The 25,311-nt window shown below is 35.2% G+C and overlaps 1 long non-coding RNA gene across 1 annotated transcript; it reads left to right on the top strand.

The window, feature by feature from the left end:
- The first annotated feature begins 432 nt into the window (after positions 1-432).
- On the top strand, positions 433-20,305 carry LOC116556518. Its single transcript, XR_004271053.1, has 3 exons — positions 433-763; positions 7,495-7,498; positions 20,265-20,305. It is a non-coding gene; the product is annotated as an uncharacterized LOC116556518 (long non-coding RNA).
- Positions 20,306-25,311: the final 5,006 nt, after the last annotated feature.

Consider the following 25,311-nt stretch of genomic DNA (forward strand, 5'->3'; position numbering starts at 1 on the left):
GTTGCTTTATTTTTTCTATTTTACAAATTATACCAGGAAATTTGATGGATCTTCAAACAGATAAGGTTTAATGGTCATTAAAAGGGTAAACTTAGCTACCATTTCACCTGCTGGCTGCTTACCTTTTAAAAAATCAGCTAAGTGGATAGCATTCAGAGAAATACCTAATGTAGATGACGGGTTGATGGGTGCAGCAAACCATTATGGCACATCTATACAGATGTTACAAACCTGCATGTTCTGCACATGTATCCCAGAACTTAAAGTATAATTTTTTAAAAAAAGAAGTGCAGGCTGATTTCAAGATATATGTCTCCTAATTGTGTTTTAGAGGAAATGTTTTTCAGAGCAGCTCTTTTAGAGAAGGTCAAAGTCCAAGTATAGGAAATCTTAAACGCACTTAGATGATCCTCATTGCTTCTTAGAATGGAAAAATATACATGACTGATTAAGGGAAGAAGGCTTGCTTCCCTTCAAGGAATAAGTAGGTAGTTAAAAAAAATTCAGTTAAGTATGATATTTTTCCATTTAAAATCACTTTTGAAACTGATTCTATTATATACACATCTTTGATCTGGTAAAGAAAGAAAAAACAGGCCAGGGGTGGTGGCTCATGTCTGTAATCCCAGCACTTTGTGAGGCTGAGGTGGGTGGATCACTTGTCAGGAGTTTGAGATCAGCCTGATAAACATGGTAAAACCCCATCTCTACTAAAAACACAAAAATTAGCTGGGTATTGTGGCGGGCAGCTATAATCCCAGTTGTGTGAGAGGCTTTGGCATGAGAATCACTTGAATGTGGGAGCCGGAGGTTGCAGTGAGTAGAGATCCCATCACTACTCCAGCCTGGGCGACAGAGTGAGACCCCATCTCAAAAAAAAAAAAAAAAGATGAAAAGAAGGAAGGAAGGAAGGGGGGGAGCAAGGGAGGGAGGGAGGGGCAGAGAGGGAGGGAGGGAGGAAAGAAAGAAGGAAAGAAAAGAAAGAAAAAAGGAAAGAAGGAAGGAAGAAAGGAAGGAGGGAAGGAAACCATATTCAAGGTGATTAAAGTTGATTTCAGGACAACCCATTAATGATGCTTGTATGTGTAAAATGAAGAAAGAACATCAAATTTTATAATAGGTAGAGAAAATGTAACTGGTAACAGACTCACCCAGTCACTGAAAACAAGAATATAACTCAACATATATATGAGGAAATTGTTTTCAGTAACTGGACAATAACAAGTACAAGACTGTGATTCTTCAGAAAAGGTAAACACAAAGTGAGGAATGGTATCTTCCTGTATTTCTGTCTGGAGGCACATTTCTACCCTAGGGCAGGATTATACACCCCAAGTAGTGCTGGATATTGCTGAGCAGAGAAGGCAGAGGTCCAAACTCCAAGCTGTTGAAAATATTGGAATCTGTACAGCAGTGTAACACAGAAGAGATCTGTGCAAAGAGAGGGACCCAGAAATCTGCATGGAGATTTATTAATACTGTTAACTCTATAGCCAAAAATAAAGTTCTGCATATGTGAAATTCTGGTAGCCTTAGTAAGAATGACCTATTGCCCTGTTGAGTGCTAAGCAATGATCTAAGAGGTCATTTGAGGCTAGGAGACACTGGAGTTCCAGCTGATATAGAATGGAGAGACCTCACTAAACACACTAGGATGAACACCTACCTTGATACCCAAAGAAGTCCTCGCCTTAGCAGTATGCCCCATGCCCTAGAATAAGGGTCATGGCCTCAGAAAAAGTTAAAGAACAAAGTAATGCTGTTAGTAAATAATAAAATCTTACATAATATATCTAAGAGGAATGACCAATAATTTTAATAACTGTCTGAATAAAACTCAATGCCCTTTAAAGAGAATGACTCTCCACAATGTATCACTCATAATGTCCATCATACAATTACAAATTGTTTTCTAGGCATAAAAAGAATTCTAAAATTGTATTTTGTAATCAAGGTGAGAATATCAGTATTTGAAAAGTGATTATCATACCCTAACTTGAATCTGTGTTTTATGCAGATGTTACTATGGCATTTTTTTTTCTCAGTAGGAATCTTAAGCCTTTAAAGACAGCTAAAAATAGGTTGGTATGTTGCCTTCACACTTCCAATTTTCTAATCTGGTACGGTTTTCCTAACAGGTTCGATTTAATTGTAATCATAGATCTCTGACTCAGCTGTGTGTTCACTAATACCTACAGAGCATCTAATATCATATACTATCTGAATATACTAGTTCATGTTTAATTAACTTATGCTTCTTCCTTATTAGTTTTTTATTGCTAGTCTTAACATTTGCTAGTTTTCCATTAATATTTTCTCCAGTAAGCTTCCCTTGGTCCAAATTTGAAGAGCCCATCAACATATAACAACTTTCTCATCTGTTTTCCAAGCCTTTATTTACTTTAAACTCTTTATGCTGAGGGACATTTGCTATATCCAGCACTTTAATGTGTATAGACAGAATCCAGCAATCAGACAGCAAGCCTAAAATCTACTTAATTATACCATCACACTTGTTTTGGTTCTGTTATTCCTATAAATGTGAGAAAGAATATTAGTTTTTTTCTGTAGTAAATATGTATAATTATTTCAGTTATACACATTTATAGAGAAAACATTAGGTAAAATTCACATTTCTTAGACTGAGGAGTATGTATTTCTGGTATCAAAAATAATTCATTTTCAAATTTCAGATGCTCCCCAAATGCTATATGCCACCACAATGACACCTAGCTAATTATCACACTGTATCTTTGACCAAGCCATTTCCAAATTGTCGCTCTTTGGATTTCTAAAAGCTTCAAAACCCAACTTAAATCTTATCTCCTCCTGGAAGCTTTCCCTTCTAACAAATACTTTTATCTGCTTATTTTTTCTCCACCCATACAACAATAAAGTTCCTATTTTTTTCATAAACTAACAACTATGTTGACAATTATGTACATAAAATACAAGCAAATTTAATGTATGAAGACTTTCAACAATTGGACAAAATGTGAAAACATGGATATTTTCATATTTCATTGTGTCCCCTGATTGATAAAGGAAGTTGTGCCTAGTGTCTCTACCCTAAACACACACACACACACACACACACACACACACACACACACACACACACGAATGTCACTAAATGAAGTCATGGCAAAAACAAAATCTATGCTTAAGAACATTTTAATTGATCTCATGAACGTTTAAAATTACTTCTAAATAAAAGAATGAAGACTAAGCCTTTAACAATATTTTTTCACTATCTTTAATATCTCATATAGTAATTACCTACTTTTAACATTGGAACATTATTTTTACTCCTCTTCCCCTTTCGTTACCTCTACTTATTTTCCAGTTCTTTTCACCTTTTTATAACCAAGGCAAATTTAAACGTTCAAAACTATCATAATGAGATGGGGAATGCAAATCAGCTTTGTAACCCCAATGACTTGCTCTTTTTCTGCAGAGAAACTAAAGTCTAGCTTTATAGCAATAAGATTGATAGAACTCATACAGACGGATAAAATTGAAAGCTTTGCACTCACTCTTTGTTCAACGATTTCTCCTCAGCTGACAATATTTTTTTTACTCTAATCCCTGATCTGCTGCATCTTGGTAGTCTATCTAGGTTTCAAATGCTTTTCACTCAGAGTCATTTTTATTCAATGTTCGGGATTCTCTTATCTGCTGCTTAAAAGGTAACTTGTTTAGTTGTATTTTTCCTAGAAGAAGCATATCAATAAAGGGAAGAATATTATTTTTTCAGTTTCCCACTGGGAAGACAAATCTCAGTAATCTTTTTGCATAGCAGAGATAAAAACAGACAAATGTAGTCAAGTCCAAGCAATACACAAGAGAATTCAATCTGATGTCCCATGAGGGCCATGGAAAGTAAACGCATGCATTCTCTCTGCTCAACAATTTAGATCCAATCAAGACGAATCCCTCATTTACATGAAAATCCATGGTAGGTAAAACAGGATATTTACTTTTACTTTTCAGATGCTTCTGATACAGCAATAACAGGAATATTAGTCATAAAGTATTTCAAAATATGATTCATTTAACAAATCCTTACTGTAACACACTGAGGCCTCACAAAGGGGAAATTTTGCAGGTCTTGAAGAACAAAATTGAATTATGCCTTTCATGCTGAACTCCTATGTTCTTTAAAGTGCACAGCCCATCATTAGCATTCAATATTAAATAACCATGAGGACCAGTTCACGTCTTACAATACTCCTTTCTCCATCAACCATCATCCATCCACATGTTAAACTCTAGCAGGATTCTCTAACTGGAGAAAAACTGACCTTTTTCATGTTTCTTTTATTCTACCAGGGTAAAATCTGAAAAATATTCATCTCTTTCGCAAGCTTTCTTCAGGGCTTCCTTTCAATAAATTACCGTAAAAGCCAAACCTGGATCAATCAATAGGCTTTACCCAAAGTATCAGATGTGCTGAAACAGAGACAAGTAAAAAAGAATCACAAGTCATCAATAATAAATTAGTTTGTCTGCAGTAGGTATAACAGGCCAATATGAGGAAGGACTTACTCCTGAGTTATTTATCCTCTTTATCACAGGAAGATTTCAGTGATGAAGATACAATTTAAGAAAAAAATGTGTTTTTATCTACCCGTCCAAATTATTTTCGTCTTACTTTCAAGTCAATTAACTGAAAATAATACTTTCAGCTCTTTCTTCTACTCAACTGTTTTAGGTACTTCTGCCAAAAACAACAAGACCACAGTGTGCTATACAGTCTCCTATATGAAATTCATCAGAGATTCTGTCAACCCACAGAAATGATACTGAAATTAGAGGAGATTTGAGATTTCAAAAGGAATCAATGTAGTAAGAAAGCAGTGGGTGGCAAATTGATTTCAAAATAGTAAAAACAAACTGTAGGAATCCATGAATTAGAAATAGGTATTTAAATTATATTATTTTGAAGTAATTATAATAGTCTGTAGACTATTAGTAAATCCATTTTGCCTTATAACCACTAATAAAGTCATAATTTCTTAATTAAATACAATAAAGTCTAAATCACAAACATGGACAAAGGGAGGGGAACATCACACACTATGGCCTGTGAGGGGGTGGGGGCTAGGGGAGGGATAGCAGGGCATGGGGAAGCAGAGGAGGGATAGCATTAGGACAAATACCTAATGTAGATGACGGGGTGATGGATGCAGCAAACCACCGTAGCACATGTATATATATGTAACAAACCTGCACGTTCTGCACATGTACCCCAGAACTTAAAGCATAATAAAAAATAAATAACACAAGTTTAAAAACTGAAAGCCAATGCCCCCCTCCCCCAAAAAATGACACAATAGTTTTCTCATTGCCAGGAACAATCGATCCATGCCTAAAGAAGTAAAGAAGCACCTTTATATTACTTTCGTTGCCATTTTAAAAGTGTGGATAGAATGAACAGTACACTATGAATATCACATGAGCAGTTGAAGAGGCAAGCGTTAAAAGATGGAAAGAAAAATCTCAGACATTGGGGGATAGTTATAAGTTGCTACTGAATGTAGAAAAGGGATTATGAGAACAACACTACGTGTGGGAGGGAGTCACAATGTGTATAAGAAAGAATTCCATCACAGAGAGTATTGCCGTCTACAATGCCGTGGTCTACCTTCTAATCTCCCAAATTCTCTCTCTTTGAAGTTGTCTCATCAGAAGCAAGACATCTGCAAAGCTTACTACGGATGAGTGTCCCTTTCTCTGTATAACACTGACTAGTAACTCTTCCCTCTTCTAATCTATCTCCCTCTGTACTATAGCCAGGATGATATTTTCCAATTTAAGCACCTAGTAAACTCAAGTTCCTTTTTGCTTAAAATGTTTTAATGACTTTGAATCCCTCAAGGAACCCGCACAGCCATATCTGTTCTCCCCTATCCCTCAAGTCTCATCTCACATCTACCCCTCTTCTGTTGCCATAATGCTATCAGTTTCTATTTACTCTAACCATTAGCTATCATTTGAAATGCTCCTCCTATGTTACCTTTCTCCCTCCCTACTATATACACAAAATTACTTTATCTTTCAGGTAACTTCCTTGGGGCAGGGGGATCTTAGCTGACTTCAGTTTATGTCAATATATTTTTGTTATGGGCTCTCAAAAAATCATGTTTCTTTTGAAGTTCTTATCTTAAATGTTATTTGTGTATTCAGCAGTGGAATCATTTAATTGATGCCCATTTTATATACTAGTAACGTTTCCTACTGTGACATTACTAGCAGTTGAGCTGAATAGTATTTTATGGTGGAGGCTGTCTTGTGCATTGTGGTACATTTAGCAGCATTTTAAGCCTCTATCCACTAGATTCTAGTACCACACTTCCCTCCCCACCTAGAGTGTAACAACAGTAAACGTCTCCAGATGCATTTGCATATATTGCACCAGGGTATAGTTATGAAACCATTAACGCTATGAACGTAGTGACCTAATTTTTGCTCATTATTTTATTCCTATGCCTAAGACAGTGCTGAGTTTTAGTGGGTACTTAATAAATACATAATTTTAAATGATAAATGTTGAGTCATGAAGTAATTTTTCATATTTTACTGTGTTTTAGGTTTGGGGGTAGATGTGAGGAACATGCACGATTGTTGCATAGGTACATACATGGCAAGGTGGTTTGCTGCCTTCCTCCCCATCACCTATGTCTGGCTTTTCTCCCCATGTTATCCCTCGCCAACTCCCCAAATCCCACTGTCCCTCCCCTAGTTCCCTGCTACAGACCTCAGTGTGTGATGCTCGCCTCCCTGTGTCCATGTGTTCTCATTGTTCAACACCCACCTATGACTGAGAACATGCAGTGTTTGATTTTCTGTTCTTGTGTCAGTTTGCTGAGAATGATGGTTTCCAGGTTTATCCATGTCCCTACAAAGGACATGAACTCACGGTTTTTTATGGCTGCATAGTATTCCATGGTGTATATGTGCCACATTTTCCCTCTCCAGTCTATCATCAATGTGCATTTGGGTTGTTTCCAAGTCTTTGCTATTGTAAACAGTGCTGCAATGAACATTTGTGTGCATGTGTCCTTATAACAGAACGAGTTATAATTCTTTGGATATATACCCAGTAATGGGATTGGTGGGTCAAATGGAATTTAAATTTCTACGTCCTTGAGGAATTACTACACTGTCTTCCATGATGGTTGAACTAATTTACACTCCCACCAACAGTGTAAAAGTGTTCCTATTTCTCCACAGCCTCTCCAGCATCTGTTGTCTCCAGATTTTTTAATGATCGCCATTCTAACAGGCATGAGATGGTATCTCAATATGGTTTTGATTTGCATTTCTCTAATGACCAGTGATGATGAGCATTTTTCATATGTTTGTTAGCCTCATGTCTGTCTTCTTTTGAAAAATGTCTGTTCATATCCTTTGACCACTTTTGAATGGGCTCGTTTTTTCTTGGAAATCTGCGTTAGTTTTTGTAGATTCTGGATATTAGCCCATTGTCAGATGGGTAGATTTCAAAATTTTTTTCCCATTCTGTTGGTTGCTGGTTCACTCTAATGATTGTTTATTTTGCTGTGCAGAAGCTCTGGAGTTTAATTAGATCCCATTTGTCTATTTTGGCTTTTGTTGCCAATGCTTTTGGTGTTTTAGTCATGAAGTCCTTGCCTATGCCTATGTCCTGAATGGTTTTGCCTAGATTTTCTTCTAGGGTTTTTATGGTGTTAGGTCTTATGTTGAAGTCTTTAATCCACCTGGAGTTAATTTTAGTGTAAAGTGTCAGGAAGGGGTCCAGTTTCTGCTTTCTGCACATGATTAGCCAGTTTTCCCAACACCATTTATTAACGAGGGAATCCTTTCCCCATTGCTTGTTTTTGTCAGGTTTGTCAAAGATCAGATGGTTGTAGATGAGTGGCATTGCCTCCAAGGCCTCTGTTCTGTTCCATTTGTCTATATCTCTGTTTTGGTACCAGTACCATGCTGTTTTGATTACTGTAGCCTTGTAATATAGTTTGAAGTCAGGTAGCATGATGCCTCCCGCTTTGTTCTTTTTGCTTAGAATTGACTTGGCTATGCGGGCTCTCTTTTTGTTCCATATGAAGTTTAAAGTCTTTTTTTCCAGATCTGTGAAGAAGGTCGTTGGTAGCTTGATGGGGATATCATTGAATAAATAAATTACTTTGGGCAGTTATTTTTATAATAGAATTTGAAAACGTAACTTGTCAAAATATGATCCATGGAACACTAATCTAACAATCTATTTTAAAAGCTTTCAAATGCTAAGAGAATTACATACTATTGTCTATACAAAAAGGAAAAGTTAATCTAACCATGCTTTAAGCATTTTTTTCCAAAAGGAAAGCATTTAAAAAATTCTGGTTTAGGAATATGTGAAAAATCTACCATTTAATAAAGTTATCCTCTTTCAAATTACTTTACCACTACTTAAAGGAGGATATATAGAGTTGTTCATGTTGATAAAGGTAAAATATTACACTTGCCTCCTACATATTCCTTAGCTTAATCTGATTTTACAGTAATAAGCTGAAACTTATTTTCTACATGACTGAATGCAGAGATTAAGTTTGGGCTAGTAAAATTAGTATCTGGTCTTACCAGTGTTTAATGTTTTTAAACATTTAACCATTGAACAAAAGATTGATACTATACTTCAAGGGAATTATGCCTTTATCTCTTATGGTCTTTTAAATCAAAATAGAAGCTCGACTAACGTTCATAGAAATACAAATAAAAATTCAAATCAGTTAAATCAAAAGATTTTGTTACAGTAAGAATAACTTTACCAGTCTATCTTTAATTCATCATACAGGACCCAATGTTCTGAAGCTCTGTTACTGGATGTACTGTAATTAAGTTAATAATGGATATAATAGTTGTGATTGATTTGATTTCATCCACTCAAAATATTCTCCCAAGTCCTGTATACCTGTAAGTAATTTATCTATTCTTAGATTTGTTTTGTATTCAGAATAGAATTATCACTTTGGATGAAACAAGACAAAGTTTTTATAAATGTTGTATAAAGGGTTCTGGGAAACATGTACAACTTATTTTACTAAATACACTGGAGCTGGCTCTATAAAAGTATGGTACCCTGAAATGAAGAGACTCACCAAAGTTCTCTGGGTATATAGCTGTATGTAGCTGTGATTTAGGTGGACTAGTTAAAGAAACAAGACAGGCTCTAGAAATACTTTTTTCTCTCTTTCAGTTCTACCAGACTTCAATGCTTTAATATTTATCTCTTGAACCTTTTGCATTTTTCAGTTAAAGTATGCCATCTAACTACCGAAAAATTATCCTTGATATGATTCAAGAGGTGCATAACACCATTGAAAATAAAATACAAGGTAACTGGGTCAAAGGAAACCAATCTGATTATCAAACTCACTTAGTAGCTACCATCCCACATTATAATAGATAGGCCTATGAGGAAATATGTATACAGCTCTGCTACAGTTATTTTTAACAGGAAAGTGAAGCTAAATCTTAATACTGGAGTGACGTTCTGAAATTAAACAACAACAAAAAAATACATATATACATAATTACCATTCAAAATCTCTTAGGAATGTGTCTTATTGGAAAACACTATTGCTCAATTAAAACATTATATTGGGGACTAACTTCTCATATTAAGTCCCACCTAGACAATTTTTCCTTTGGTGTAGATACAGATGGCTGTTTATTTAGTGAGGTACCAGAATTAGTCAAAGGTTTGCTTTTAGAGGTCATGAGTTATGACTCACCCTTAGGAGAGTGAATTGCTTCCATTCTGAGAGGCACATGAAAATTCAGCCTCCTAAGAGAACAACAGATTCACATCTCTTGCTTCAAGCTGCCTACAGGACATATGCTTATAAATGAGAGGTGGAGAAAGGCCCCTAATAACATTTAATTTTATCTCTAGCTTTGTCCTGTACTAAGCTTTTCTTATATTAAGTGCATGTTTTGCTTAGTTACAAAATCACAAAATTGGGTTTATTTTCATTTGTAGACTCATAGCTAAACATAAATTGGCAAACTATATAAATTTACAAATACCTTATTCATGTAAGCGTTTAATCTCATGTTTAGGACTTTATCAAGTTAAATTTTAAGATGTCAAAGTATAAAATTCAATTAGTTACAGGATTATAAAATACATAGACCAAATCTATAGGGTCTACGATGAACTTCATCTTTTTTACTGATTTCCTATCTTTGTTTCCTATAAATCCTACCCCACCCACTTCTGTTATTCAAAAAATGTCATGCTCTCTATTACCATTGAGTTCACTTCTAAACATCGGCTTTTGTCTTCCATAACTTGACTCTGGTTTACTTTCAACTTTAGACACCACTACTTCTACATACATACTGGTTTGGTTCTCCTAATCATTGTCACATAATCATTTTCTTTCTTTCATCTTCACAGTTTGTTTATCACGTATCTTTGGTCCTGAACAGTCTTCCTTCCCACCAGCAGTTTCCAACCTACCTCCTATCAACTATGTTACAACCAAAGCAAGTCTTATGTCCTCCAATTCTGCCAGAATACTTCCCTCTTCTTAGCTCGTAGGATGACAACTATTAATACCTCATCATTTTATTGAGAATTTATATTCTAGTTAGAGCCAAGTTCTTTTTTTATACTATTTTACTCAATAGTTAAACCAGTGCAATAGAAGGATGAGTACTCTCATGTTACAAGCAGGATAACACAGGCTGAGAAGTTAAGTAAATGACTCGAGGTAAAAATTACTAGGATAGAGGAGCTGGGACATGAATCAAGAACCATTTAAGCCTCAAATTATGCTCTCTCTCTCTCTCTCTCTCTCTCTCTCTCTCTCTCTCTATATATATATATATATATATATATATATATATATATATATATATATGAAGAAGCCTCACAACACCCTTGTGCATTCCATTTAGACTTACTAAATTTCTATGTTATTATTCCTACTGTGTTTTATGTGAGTTATCGCTAATCGATTAGATTTTGATTAAACAAAAGACATTTCCTAAACATCCCAATGACAGTCCAAAACACAGAAAGTGTTTAATAAAATTATTGAACCATTTTCTAATAAGAACAAACTGAGGTAATTTATCTAATTTTTTTTCTGATGCCACCAGCAACAAAGTACAGTAGTTTGTTAAAAACAACAACATAGTGGGCCAGGTGCGGTGGCTCATGCCTTTAATCCCAGCACTTTGTGAGGCCGAGGCTGGCGGATCACCTGAGGTCAGGAGTTCAAGACCAGCCTGGCCAACATGGTAAAACCCTCTCTCTACAAAAATACAAAAATTAGCCGGGCATGATGGTGGGTGCCTGTAACCCCAACTACTCAGGAGGCTGGGGTGGAAGAATTGCTTGAACCTGGGAGATGGAGGTTGCAGTGAGCCAAGATTGTGCCATTGCACTCCAGCCTGGGCAACAGAGCAAGACTCCATCTCAAAATAATAATAATAATAATAAACCGTAGTGTGGAGAAAAAGGAATGCCTATACAGTGTTGGCGTGAGCGTAAAGACAGTATGGCAATTCCTCCAAGTCCTAAAGACAAAAATACCATTTGATCCAGCAACCCCATTATTGTGTAGATACCCAAAGGAATATAAACTGTTCTATTATAAAGACACATGCACACATGTGATCACTGCAGCACTATTCACAACAGCAAAAACATAGAATCAACATAAATGCCCATCTATGGCAAATTGGATAAAGAAAATGTGGTACATATATAACATAGAATGCTATGCAGCCATTAAAAAAGAATGAGATTATGTCCTTTTCAAGAACATGGATGGAACTGGAGGCCATCATTTATAGCAAAGTAATGCAGGAACAGAAAACCAAATACTGCATGCTCTCACGTATAAATGGGAGATAAAATGATGAGAACACATGGACACAGAGGGAAGCAACATAGAGTGGAGCCTATTGGAGGGTGGGAGGAGGGAAGGGATCAGAAAAAACACCCAATGGATACTAGGCTTAATACCTGGGTGATAAAGCAGTCTGTACAATAAGCCCTTATGACACAAGTTTACTTACATGACAAATTGGCACATGCACCGCTGAACTTAAAATACAGGTATAAAGAAGAAACCACATAGAATAAAAAATTCATATGGAATTGTTACTAAACTCTGCTATAATAAGAGTTCATTTTGCTCCTGTAGTTCTCAAGTTCCTTATCAGTAAATTAAGCTTAATTGTAAGGTCATTTCAAGCTATAAAATTCTGGTCCAACCCAGGAGTATTAAAGCTGTTCAAATGAGATAAATGTAAATCGTCTTCAATATGAAATGCTATATAGATATATAGGACTGTAATTAATTTGGGTTTAAGTCTAATATGAATAATAATAAATTCATTTGCAGCATGTCCTAGTAACTAGGGGATTTGATCTGTTTAGATTTAATTCCCAAAAATATATTGAAATTGAATTGTATTTTTATACAGAAATCAGATTAACAGCCAATATTATACACATTGTTACCAACTTCTGATTTTAAATGTTAGAAAATACCATGCTAAATACTTGTAACAGCTATTTTTTGCATTACTTTAAATATATAGTATATATGGTAATTGGCTCGATGACAGCATGATGGCTTCTAACATTTCCAAATTTAAGTTTTTGTACTTAGTTTTTCGTTTCTGTTTTACTTATTTTGTAATAATTTTCAGGGGAAGAAAAAAATCTCAAGTGTTCTTTGAGAGCTTGGCTTTCTCCTTTGATTTCTTTATTTTGTATCTGAGAAAAAGAAATGCTTAGGGTAATGCAGTATTTCATATTTTAGTAATCAATCAAAAGCAATAAATACTGCACAATCAGCATACTGAGAATGCACTTAGGTATCTTATTGATCTTGGGAACATTAACATTACCAGAGTTATGACTACATTCTGCTCTTGGATGCATATGCTATTCTCGGTGGCTCGATTTCATTAAGAGTTGTGTTCATATAGGCAAGGACAAAACTACACCTAAAAATGGACTCAGTAACTCCCTGTAAATATATTTTAGGGCTTTTGTATTTTATTATATATATGGGATATAGCACGCATACCCTATATTTCATAGTAAAAACCTTACTATTAAAACACATACACACACACACACACACACACACACACACACACTAAAAAAAAAACACAAACAACAGATGAACCTTTAAAATATGCATTTACTTCTACTCCCTTTGGAACTTGTCAAACTTGGTAAATACGAATTTATCTGTTAACATAATAAAGTACATTGGCCTATATGGATCCTGTGGTGAAATTTCCAATATCATACATGTATTAATTGTGAAGTAATTTGAGTTTGATACAAGTATTCACATAGGAATCAACTGGAAATATAAATATGAGTAAAACCTATCCATTCAGTGAATTTCATTTGGAATCTGTCAATAGGGGGAAAAAAGAGTTAGTCGGTTCTAACACTTGTTTTGCTAAGGATAGAAAACCAAATACCACATGTTCTCACAAGTGAGAGAAATGATGAGAACACATGGACACATAGAGGGGAACAAAACACACTGGGGCCTATTGGAGAATGGAGGGTGGGAGGTGGGAGAGGATCAGGAAAATTAATTAATGGGTACTAGGCTTAATATCTGTGTGTGGAAATAACCTACACAACGAATCTCCATGATACACATTTATCTATGTAACAAACCTGCACATGTACCCCCGAACTTAAACAAACAAAAACAAACAAACAAAAGCACTTGTTTTGAAAACACAAATTTGTTTAAATGCAACTATTATATTAGGAAACAATTTGAGAATGACACAAATGATGCACTGCATTGGTGCAGTGTCATTGGTGAGAACCACTAGGTGAACTCAGAAATAGCATTCCAATCAATGGTACAATGTTGCTGTACACAAAACACATGCACACATCTCAAGTATATACCAGCTACCTCAGTTCACACCCACCCACATCTGGCATGAAAACTTTACCTTTTATTCCAGATAGCCCACATTCCATCACTTCACAATAACTAACAAAAGCAAACCCTCTCCATGCTCACTTCCAAGAGCACTGAGCCTTTCTCAAGGTAAAGTGTCGTATTTATTGTATTATTTATACACATCTTAACCACCTAACATGTATAGAACCATGATTCTGTTTTCATTAGTTTCTTATATATTTTTATATGACACTGACAAATTTTTTTACAAGTTTCTTTTGGCTTAACTCCATTTTGCATAGACCTTGCGGCTTTTATTCTACAATTTTGCACAGTGCAAAGAATTTTAGAAACAGGTATGCCATTTTATAGCAGAACTCAGTATACCATAAAACTTTATATAAATAATTTTTAGAAATTATATTGATCTGATAGAAACAATAATTTTACAAGATTATTAGTGCATAATTTTATGCATAGAAAATTATGCCAACTCTGGATTTTAGGAAAACATAGATATAAAATGAATAAGACAAACTGATTTCATTTCAGTCCATTTAATATAGTTAATATTTAATGCTTCATACTACTAAAACAATTGGAAATATTTAATGTTTTAATTTCACGAAGATATTAATGATATAGTCTACATTATTAAACTTTTGAGGTAAATATAATTTCTCTTTTATATGATCACAGAACCCATACTCTCAATTTGTTAAGGAATTATTAAATACTCTTCTAGACACTATTGCTCAAGTAAAAAATGATACAATAAAATTGCATACTCTACTGAGGCAAGAGTTCTATTTAACAACCTTGGTAAAAATTAGAATATTGTGAAGGGAAACAGATTATAATGTATACTCAAAATAATATTTAAAGCTGATAAATTAGGCTGGGCATGGTGGCTCTCACCTGTAATCCCAGCACTTGGGGAGGTTGAGGTGGGCGGATCGCTTGAGGCCAGGAGTTCGTGACCAGCCTGGCCACCATGGTGAAACCCCATCTCTACTAAAAATACAAAAATTAGTCAGGTGTGGTGGCGTGTGCCTGTAATCTCAGTTACTGGGTAGGCTGAGGCAGGAGAATCACTTGAACCCGTGAGGCGGAGGTTGCAGTGAGCTGAGATCGCGTCACTGCACTCCAGCCTGGGCAACAGAGTGAGACTCGATCTCAGTAATAAATAAACACACAAACAAAGGCAAAACCATTCAGGACACAGGCATAGGCAAGGACTTCATGACTAAAACACCAAAAGCAATGGCAGCAAAAGCCAAAATAGACAAATGAGATCTAATTAAAATTAAGAGCTTCTGTATAGCAAAAGAAACTATCAATAGAGCAAACCAACAACCAACAGAATGGGAAAAACATTTCGCAATCTACCCATCTGACAAAGGGCTAATACCCAATCTACAGAGAACTTAAACAAATTTACAAGAAAATAACAAAGAACCTCATCAAAAAGTGAGCAAAGGATATGAACAGACATTCTTCTAAAGAAGACATTTATGCAGCCAACAAACATGAATAAAAAGCTCATCATCACTGGTCATTAGAGAAATGCAAATCAAAACCATATTGAGATACCACCTCACACCAGTTAGAATGGCGATCATTAAAAAATCAGTAGACAGTAGATGCTAGAGAGGATGTGGAGAAATAGGAACCCTTTTGCACTGTTGGTGGGTGTGTAAATTAATTCAACCATTGCGGAAGACAGTGTGGCGATTTCTCAAGGATCTAGAACCAGAAATACCATTTGACCCAGCAATCCCATAACTGAATATATACCCAAAGGATTATAAATCATTCTATTATGAAGATGCATGCACACCTATGTTTATTACATTACTGTTCACAATAGCAAGACTTGGAATCAACCCAAATGCCCACCAATGAGAGACTGACTAAAGAAAATGTGGCACATATACACCATGGAATACTATGCAGTCATAAAAAAGGATGTGTTCATGTCCTTTTCAGGGACATGGATGAAACTGGAAACCATCATTCTCAGCAAATTGACACAAGAACACAAAACCAAACACCGCATGTTCTCACTTATAAGTGGGTGTTGAAGAATAAGAACACACGGACATGGAGAGGGGAACATCACACACCAGGGCTTGGTGGGTGGGGGGCTAGGAGAGGAATAGTAGGGGATGGGGGGATTGGGGAGGGTAACATTAGGAGAAATACCTAATGTACATGACGGGTCAATAGATGCAGCAAACCACCACCATGGCACATGTATACCTATGTAACAAACCTGCACAATCTGCACATATACCCCAGAACTTAAAGTATAATAACAAAAAAATAAAAATAAAAATCTAAAAAGAAAAATGAAGCTGACAAATTAGATAAAAGTTTATTTGTATGCTAAATCTATGGATGTTTCAACAACATAGTATTTTACAGCTTGGAACAAGATTATCACATATACAAAAACCTCACACGTATTAAAGAAATTTGACTCAGTTAAAAAAAACCTGGAAAAGGTCTCGAATAACAGCACATACCTTTGAATCCTATTTTTCATTCTAACCTATAAAGACCGAATAAGGACATATGATATATATCTAAAGAAAAAGAAAATTAAAAAGACTACTATTAAATTGTCTTGAAGTTACAATTAGCCAAATACTCAATACCATCCCTGCTGAAGTCCTGTGACATTTTCAGAAATATTTTTAAAATGTGAAACGCAAATTAATATTATCTTCCATTGCCTTAGCTGTCCCTTTCCCATTTATTAATATATACTTTTATGAAATCAACGTATGCTTATTCCACTACTGTTAGGTAAAATAATTCAAGTCTCAGTCTCTGACTTCTAATGCTAGTTTAAGATAATACTTCAATGCTTGAGTGGAAAATTACTCAGAAATTTCAGTGACAATTCAATTTCACTATAATCTACCTACATTTAGAAAACTAATTAAATTATTTGCATAATAAAACATAAGCTGCTTATCTTTTCTCTTTGCCTTAAGTACAATGAGAAAAAGAATATTTTTGAAGTTATTTAAAATGAAATTAAAAGTGATTTTTAAATTTAATTTTATTAGCAAAGTAAAAATTTAATCACATTTTAACTCTACAGATCAATGTCAGAAAATTAACCACAAAGCAGTTAGTATTAGAAGTTAATTTCTTATAATTTTTTACTTTTATTCATTCAATTAGGGATAAATTTCAAGATGTATTTAGTTTCAAAAGTCATTTTTTCATTCTGTAAATCTGAATTTATTGACCAGAATATACATTCTAAGGTTAAAAACAATTTTACAAAGGTTTATCTGCCATCAAGATGTATATAGTTTTTATATTTTTTGTGCATACTTAGTAGGTGTATATATTTTGGGGTTACATGAGAAATTTTGATGCAGGCATGCAATGAGTAATAATCACATCATGATAAATGAGGTATCCATCACTTCAAGCATTTACCCTTTGTGTTACAAACAATTCAATCATACTCTTTGTTATTTTTAAAAAGTACAATTACTTTTTACTATAGCAGTTCTCCAAAATTTAATAACTCTTAAGATTTCCAAGCCTTTTAACTGCATGCATTTTTCAGAGATCATTAGCATAGAGAATTTCAATAACTGACTCTTTCTGCACTGCTTTAAATTAAGCAGTGTTTTCCCGCTACTTATAAGACCATGTATGATCCCAATATTCAATTTTGTCTTATATTACACTCAGACACTGCACTTTAGCCATAACTACTTTTTGTAATATACCAGAATTCACCAGGTGACTCTAGACTCAAGTCCTTTGCTCTTGCTGTTTCCTCTGTTAGTGTTCCTTCCTGAATCCTTTGAGTGTCTGGTTCCTTATAACCTTTTCCCAGAATCTTCCATTGTCTATGTCTTAGTCTGCTCTTCTTGTTCGTTCTCATTCATTCTCGTTCTCATAGTCATTCATTCCATCTCTACCTGTCTATCTCTCTGTTGCTCCCTCACTCCCTTTCTGCAGGCCTCTGTTTCAGCCTCTGAAAATCATCAAAAGCATGTGTGTTGCAGTGCATACAAATACACACTCTGTAAGGTTTATATGAAAAATTGAAAATTCTGCATCATACATGATAAATATTTTCAACTGGGGTAGATAATTACCAAACGTTTTCTAAAATGGCCCTGCAAATTTATATTTCTGCTAAGAGCTCCTGAAGCTTCACGTCTTATCACTTGGCATTAACAAATATTTTGAAGCAATTTTTGCTAATCTTATGAGAATGAAGTGATATTTTATTGTTGTTTTAATTTACATTTTCCTGATTATTAATGAGGCTAAGCATCTTTTCATAAGCTTTGAATTTCCTCACTGAAAAGTTCCACGTCAAGTATTTTACTCAGTCTCTATAAGACTTTTGATAGGAGCCCTTCACAAAGTGTGATATATGTCTCTACTCAGTTATATGCATTGGAAATATCTTCTACTGCCTACTGATTGGTCTTTCCATTTTTTAATGTCTGTTGATGAACAGAAGTTAATGATTTAAATGTAAATGCTATTTTAAAAATGTTTTCCCTTAAGCTATAATTTTAAAGTCTTGTTTAGAAAAACACCTATCTTCAGGTCGGGAAGTTAATCTAGATAATCTTTTATATATTTAATTTTTCTACCTTTCAGCTTTTAATCCATTTGGAATTACTTCCTTATATGGTGTGATCTGAAGATTCATATTTCTTTCTTTCCACATGAGAAAGAAATTTTCTGAGCACCATTTGAGAAAGAACATCCATTTTCCACTGTTTTTCAGCACTACTTCTATCATAAATCAAGTACAATTTATGCCAAAATCTGGGTCTATGCTCTCTATTCTGCTCCAGCAGTTTACTTGTCTACTGAGAAAATAATGCACTTATCTTGATTACCATAGGTTTTTTACATGCAAGGTTATATTACAGAAGAAGCTTTTTCAGTTTTTCTTCAATAATATCTTTGTTATGCAGAAAGAAAAATACTGCATGGTCTCATTCATGCATGGAATCTAAATATGTCAAACTCATAGAAACAAATAACAGAATGGTGGTTACCAGGGCATTGGATTAAGGAAACATGGGGAAATGTTAGGCAAGGGTACAAACTTTTGGTTACGCAAGGCAATTTCTGGAGATCTAATTTACAACTATATGACAATAATTAACCATATTGCATCGTACGCTTGACATTTGCTGAGAGACCTTACATGTTCTAAATATAATGAGAAAAAAGTGTTAAATATGTGAAGTAATGGCTGTATTTAGCTTGATAGTGGTCAATATTTTACAACGTACATGAGTATCAAACCATCAAGTTGTATACCTCATATATATACAATTTCTCATTGTCACAATACCTCAATAATATTGAAAGAAGAAAAAATGATTGTTTTGGTTTTCCTGGGCCTATTACACTTCACTATAAATTTTAGAATTGGCTAACTGGATTCCAAAACAAAAAATGCAGAACACCTGTTGGAATTTTAATTTTGCTTTTGCTCAGCTTTTTAAAGAATTCTTTTTAATACTGAGCATTTCAATCCATAAACAAAGTAAGTTTGTTGATATTTTAGTGTCTCGAGTTTTATTATTTCTACTGTGATGGTTGTGAGCATCTTTTGTTAGATTTTCTCGAAGTACTTGATAATTTTTATGCTACTGTATATTGTATTGTTACTGTTATTTGTCTCAAGTTATTTTTGAATTTCCCTTTTGATATCTTCTTTGACCCAATAAATGTTCAGGAACATGTTAATTTCAACATATTTGTGAATATCCCAGAATTCCTCCTGATACGGATTTCTAGTTTTATACCACTGCAATTGGAAATGATACTTGATATGATTTCAACCTACTTAATTTTGTTATGGCTTGTCTTGCATCCTATACACGGTCTTTTCCTGGAGAATGTTCCATGTGCACTAGAAATATAAATCATATCTGATTTTTAAATTTACTTTCTAAATATTGGTTTTTAATATAAAAGATATATTAAATTTTAAACTGAGATATAATTCACATCTCATAAAATTAATTTTTTTTTAAATTTACAATTCAGTGACTGTTTGTATACCGTAAGGCCTTACAATTATATTAGTAGGTTCTTTGAAACCGCAATCTTAAGTTGAATAACATATAATAAAACCAATTTGGTCAGACGTGGAGGCTCACACCTGTAATACCAGCACTTCAGGAGGCTGAGGTGGGTAGATTACTTGAGGTCAGGAGCTTGGGACCAGCCTGGCCAAAATGGTGAAACTCTGTCTCTTCTAAATATATAAGAATTGGCCAGGTGTGGTGGCAGGTACCTATAATCCCAGCAACTCAGGAGGCTGAGGCAGGAGAATCACTTGAACCTGGGAGGCAGAGACTGCAGTGAGCTGAGGTCATGCCACTGCACTCCAGCCTGGGCAACAGAGTGAGACTTAAAAAAAAAAAAAAAATTACCATAGGCTAATTGAGATACATGAGAGTAAATTTCCCATGGCATATTTCTAATCACAAAAATATCACCAAGCTTCCAAATAAAGACTGCAGACTCTTCTAAGATTAAAAATTAAAGCAAATGTGAACTACATATACTTTTAAAAAAGATTAATAAAGACGAGTAAGAAAATTATTACCAATTTTTTTGTCTATTACCGAGTAACAGTAGTTGTAGGTTTAATTAAGGCAGCCGTGGGCTAAATCAAGGAATAAATGTTTGCAGATTGAATATTGTAAGGAGCACCTCTGACCACCACACAGTACAAAAACAAACAATAAAAAATGTGCTGGGCTGAATGCTTTCAAACCACATTGCTTATCGTTGTATGTTTGCATGATTATCATCTACTTTACAAGTTTTTATTTTACAAGAATTTGTATTCATTTATTTATTTTCCAACCCACTTATTTCAGTTCAGGGTGGTGGATGGCTGCAGCTTATCTCAGCAGCTTAGAGTACAAGGCAGCAATCAACCATGGGCAGAATGTCATTCCATCACAGGGTACATTCACATAAACCCACACTCACTCACACTGGGACAACTCGGACATACCAATTAGCTTAACATTCACATCATTGGGATGTGGGAGGACACTGGAATAGCTGAAGAAAACCCATGCAAACATGTGGAGAATATGCAAATTCCACAGTGACCCCAGTTAGAAGTCAATATTTTTCTTTCATCAATGTTATAATGAAACAACACTGAATGAAAGAACATTATTCATGGATGTGCTGTGTTCAAAAATTTGTGCAACAATCACAGCTATCTACTTTCAGAATATTTGTACCACCGCCAATAGAAATTACATTCCATCAGTATTCATTTCTCATGCCAACTCAAAGACTCTGGAAACCACTAATCTACCTTCAGTCTCTATAAAGTTTTCTATTCTGGACCTTTTATAAATCAATTTGCACAACATTTGGTCATTTGTGTCTGGCTTCTTTCAGTTAGCATAATATTTTAAAGACTCATCCATGTTGTAGCATGTATCACTACTTTACGTTTTATAGCTGAATGATACTCCATTGTAGGTATATATCACTTTTTTTTTCTCTTTTTTTTCCCATTTATTTATTTTATTGCATTTTAGGTTTTGGGGTACATGTGAAGAACATGCAAAATTGTTGCATAGGAACACACATGGCAGTGTGATTTGCTGCCTTCCTCCCCATCACCTACATCTGGCATTTCTCCCCTTGCTATCTCTCCCCAGCTTCCCACCCCCCACCGTCCCTCCCCTATTTCCCCCCAACTGACCCCAGTGTGTAGTGCTCCCCTCCTGTGTCCATGTGTTCTCATTGTTCAACACCCGCCTATGAGTGAGAACATGCGGTGTTTGATCTTCTGCTCTTCTGTCAGTTTGCTGAGAATGATGGTTTCCAGGTTCATCCACGTCCCTACAAAGGACCCTAACTCATCGTTTTTGATGGCTGCATAATATTCCATGGTGTATATGTGCCACATTTTCCCTATCCAGTCTATCCTCGATGGGCATTTGGGTTGGTTCCAGGTCTTTGCTATTGTAAACAGTGCTGCAATGAACATTCGTGTGCACGTGTCCTTATAGTAGAACGATTTGTAATCCTTTGTATATATCACATTTTTAAATCTATTTATTAGTTGATGAGCATCTGTATTTTTCCACTTTTTGGCTATTATAAACAATGTTCCTATGAATACTCATATAAAAGTTTTGTTTTGCTTACTTGTTCAGTGACTTTTCTGAACTAATTCTGGAAAAGTGGTATTCCCTGTCATGCGTAGCCACTGAAGTCCCCGTTCAGTTAGTTCCTTAGTGGTAAGTTAATGACTGGACAAATATTTTGTTAAATATCTGAAGCCAAAAACTTCAGTTTTTGCTGAAGGACTCTGTACCTATATTGATAATACTTTCACTACTCATTCTGGTAATGTACACCTCTGCCTTAGCTTCACTTCCTGCATTGTCAAAACCTCAAGGTCAGCCAGAGGTTAAGCCTTTCCTGTGCATTTTAAACTCTGGACATGCACATAGCCCTGTGCTTGTGTGTGGCCTCTTGATTCCCAAGAAGATGTTGGATTTTTTCAAACCACCCTAAGGGGATCTTGTTCCCTGAATTTTACTTTCAAGCTTTTTGATTAGCCTATTGTTTTCCTCGACTCTTATTCTCACAACAAACTACTGCAAGAAGTATTTGATTCCAATTGTTTTTGAGAAAAATCCTTAGAAAAGCTGTTCACACTTCAGGATCTTTGAATAAAGACAGATTTATGAGCGAGGTCTTTGTTGAAACCACGATACAGGGAAAATTAGAAAAATTATCTGAAAACAGAGCTTTGAAAGACACACTTTTTGTCCCAAAGTTACTTGTTTTAAAAGCTACCTTCAAACTGGGAGTGGGAGTTTGTAATACAGCTAGTTAAAACACTGTAACATTTCACTCATAGGCGGGTGTTGAACAATGAGAACACATGGACACAGGAGGGGAGCACTACACACTGGGGTCAGTTGGGGGGAAATAGGGGAGGGACGGTGGGGGGTGGGAAGCTGGGGAGAGATAGCAAGGGGAGAAATGCCAGATGTAGGTGATGGGGAGGAAGGCAGCAAATCACACTGCCATGTGTGTTCCTATGCAACAATTTTGCATGTTCTTCACATGTACCCCAAAACCTAAAATGCAATAAAATAAATGGGGAAAAAAAACATTTATTTCTCTTACCAATATTCAGTTGTTATTGAATAAACACTACCTAGATTGCTAAAGGCTTTTGATTAATTTTCAGTCTGGAAAAATTATATTCTGAGAATCTTTGTCCATGTTCTCAATGCTTTTATGGAGGAGAGGATATATGTAGGTGTTTATTCTGCCTATTTTGCTCAAGTTACTACCTAATTTTACTATATTGATATTTTCATTTATCCATGTACTTTGCTAATCCTTCTTAAACTGTTTTCCTGGAGATTTTGTTTTCATAGGAATACAATAATTGAATCTTCAAATAAAGACATGCTATTCTCCTTGTAATTCTGTACCTATCATTTCTTTTATTCTGCCTAACTGCAATGTCTAGAACTTGTAGAATCATGCAGAATAGAGGTAATGATAATGGACATCTTCCTTCTGTTCCCAGTCACTATAAAGCTTTGAGTACTGTCATAACCTCCGATTAAAAGATTTTCCTACTCATCCTAGATTGCTAATAGTTCTTGTTTGAGTTACTGGTGAATCTTATACAATTATTTTTCTTCATCTTATAAGATGATTATATGGTCTTATGTCTTAAATGTGTTAATATGGTGAATTACCAAGCATTAAATACATCAGTCAAAAGCCATGAATGCATAGTTATACGAAAGCCAGCTGTAGCAAATTAAAAAAAGATCAGGGAGTAGTAAGAAAAATGCCTTATTTTGTTTTCTTAAAAAAAAATGTGTATTTGGAGACACAATTTGTACAACCTGCTGAGGACAACACAGAAGATGACACTGATCTAATTAAATGAAGTTTTTCCATCGTCAGCTCTAGCAGGTGCATGGAATTGAATAATTACAAGAGATTATGGCAAGTTCTACAACTGTCATCTCCTGTAAAAGCTTTGGTGACTGGAAATCATGTCAATAACACTACAATAGTCAAATAAGCAGCAGCCATATGTATAGCCCAGGGTTGCAGAACATGTACACTGTTTTCAGGTTGCCTGGATTTAAAACCTAGATCTGCCATTTAATAGCTATGACTGTGGGCATGACACTTATTTTCCATGAGCCTCAGTTTCCTCTTCTGTCACTATATCAACATTATTTTCACAGAACTCTTGTAAGGATTACATGTGATATGTACATCAAGTGCTTAAAAAGAGACCCTGGTGGCCGGGCGCAGTGGCTCAAGCCTGTAATCCCAGCACTTTGGGAGGCCGAGGCGGGTGGATCACGAGGTCAAGTGATCGAGACCATCCTGGTCAACATGGTGAAACCCCGTCTCTACTAAAAATACAAAAAATTAGCTGGGCACGGTGGAGCGTGCCTGTAATCCCAGCTACTTAGGAGGCTGAGGCAGGAGAATTGCCTGAACCCAGGAGGCGGAGGTTGCGGTGAGCCGAGATCGTGCCATTGCACTCCAGCCTGGGTAACATGAGTGAAACTCCGTCTCAAAAAAAAAAACAAAAACAAAAACAAAAAACAAAAAGAGACCCTGGTAATAGAAAATGCTACAAAAGGGTTAGTTATTATTATATATTTTTTGACCAATTTAACAGTTCCACCTAATAAATAGATGGGTTCTGTCATTGACATCACCATTTATTTCTATAACTACCATAGACCTTCAGTCTTTATTACTGCAATTTAGGTTGCCAGTAGATTATAATACCCATCCCAATAAATCAGTACTAATATTTGGGAATTAAATTTTTTAATCACTGTCCCCAACTTTTACTATAAAGATCTATTAAAGGTGAATTAGTAACAACTTTAGTCCATCATACAGACATATTATGGGATTTTTAATCCCATTAAACCTTTAAAGATTCATATTTCAATGCTTATATTTAGAATTTCATTAAAACTATACGAGAGCTTCAAGAATAATGTTTCTCTCACTTATGAGTTTCATACTTGTATATGCTCTTGTGTAACTGTTTAGTGTCCCTTAAACTTGAAGAACTTAAAAAAATGGTAACTATGTGAGGAGATGGATACCTTAATAGCTCAACTGGAATAATCATTTTACTATGTATGAGCATATCAAAATAACTTCTACACCTTTTGTAAATAAATATATAATTTTCATTAGAAACAAATAGTTAAAAGTAAGATAAGTTTTAACATTATAACTGTTTTGGGATACTTAAGGTGTCACTTTTCCAGCCAGAAACCTCTGTGGCCAATAGTGCCATTGTCTG

This window comes from Sapajus apella, unplaced genomic scaffold (genome assembly GCF_009761245.1).
Source record: "Sapajus apella isolate SASKATOON/1434 unplaced genomic scaffold, GSC_monkey_1.0 scaffold17, whole genome shotgun sequence".
In the NCBI taxonomy this organism is placed as follows: domain Eukaryota; kingdom Metazoa; phylum Chordata; class Mammalia; order Primates; family Cebidae; genus Sapajus; species Sapajus apella.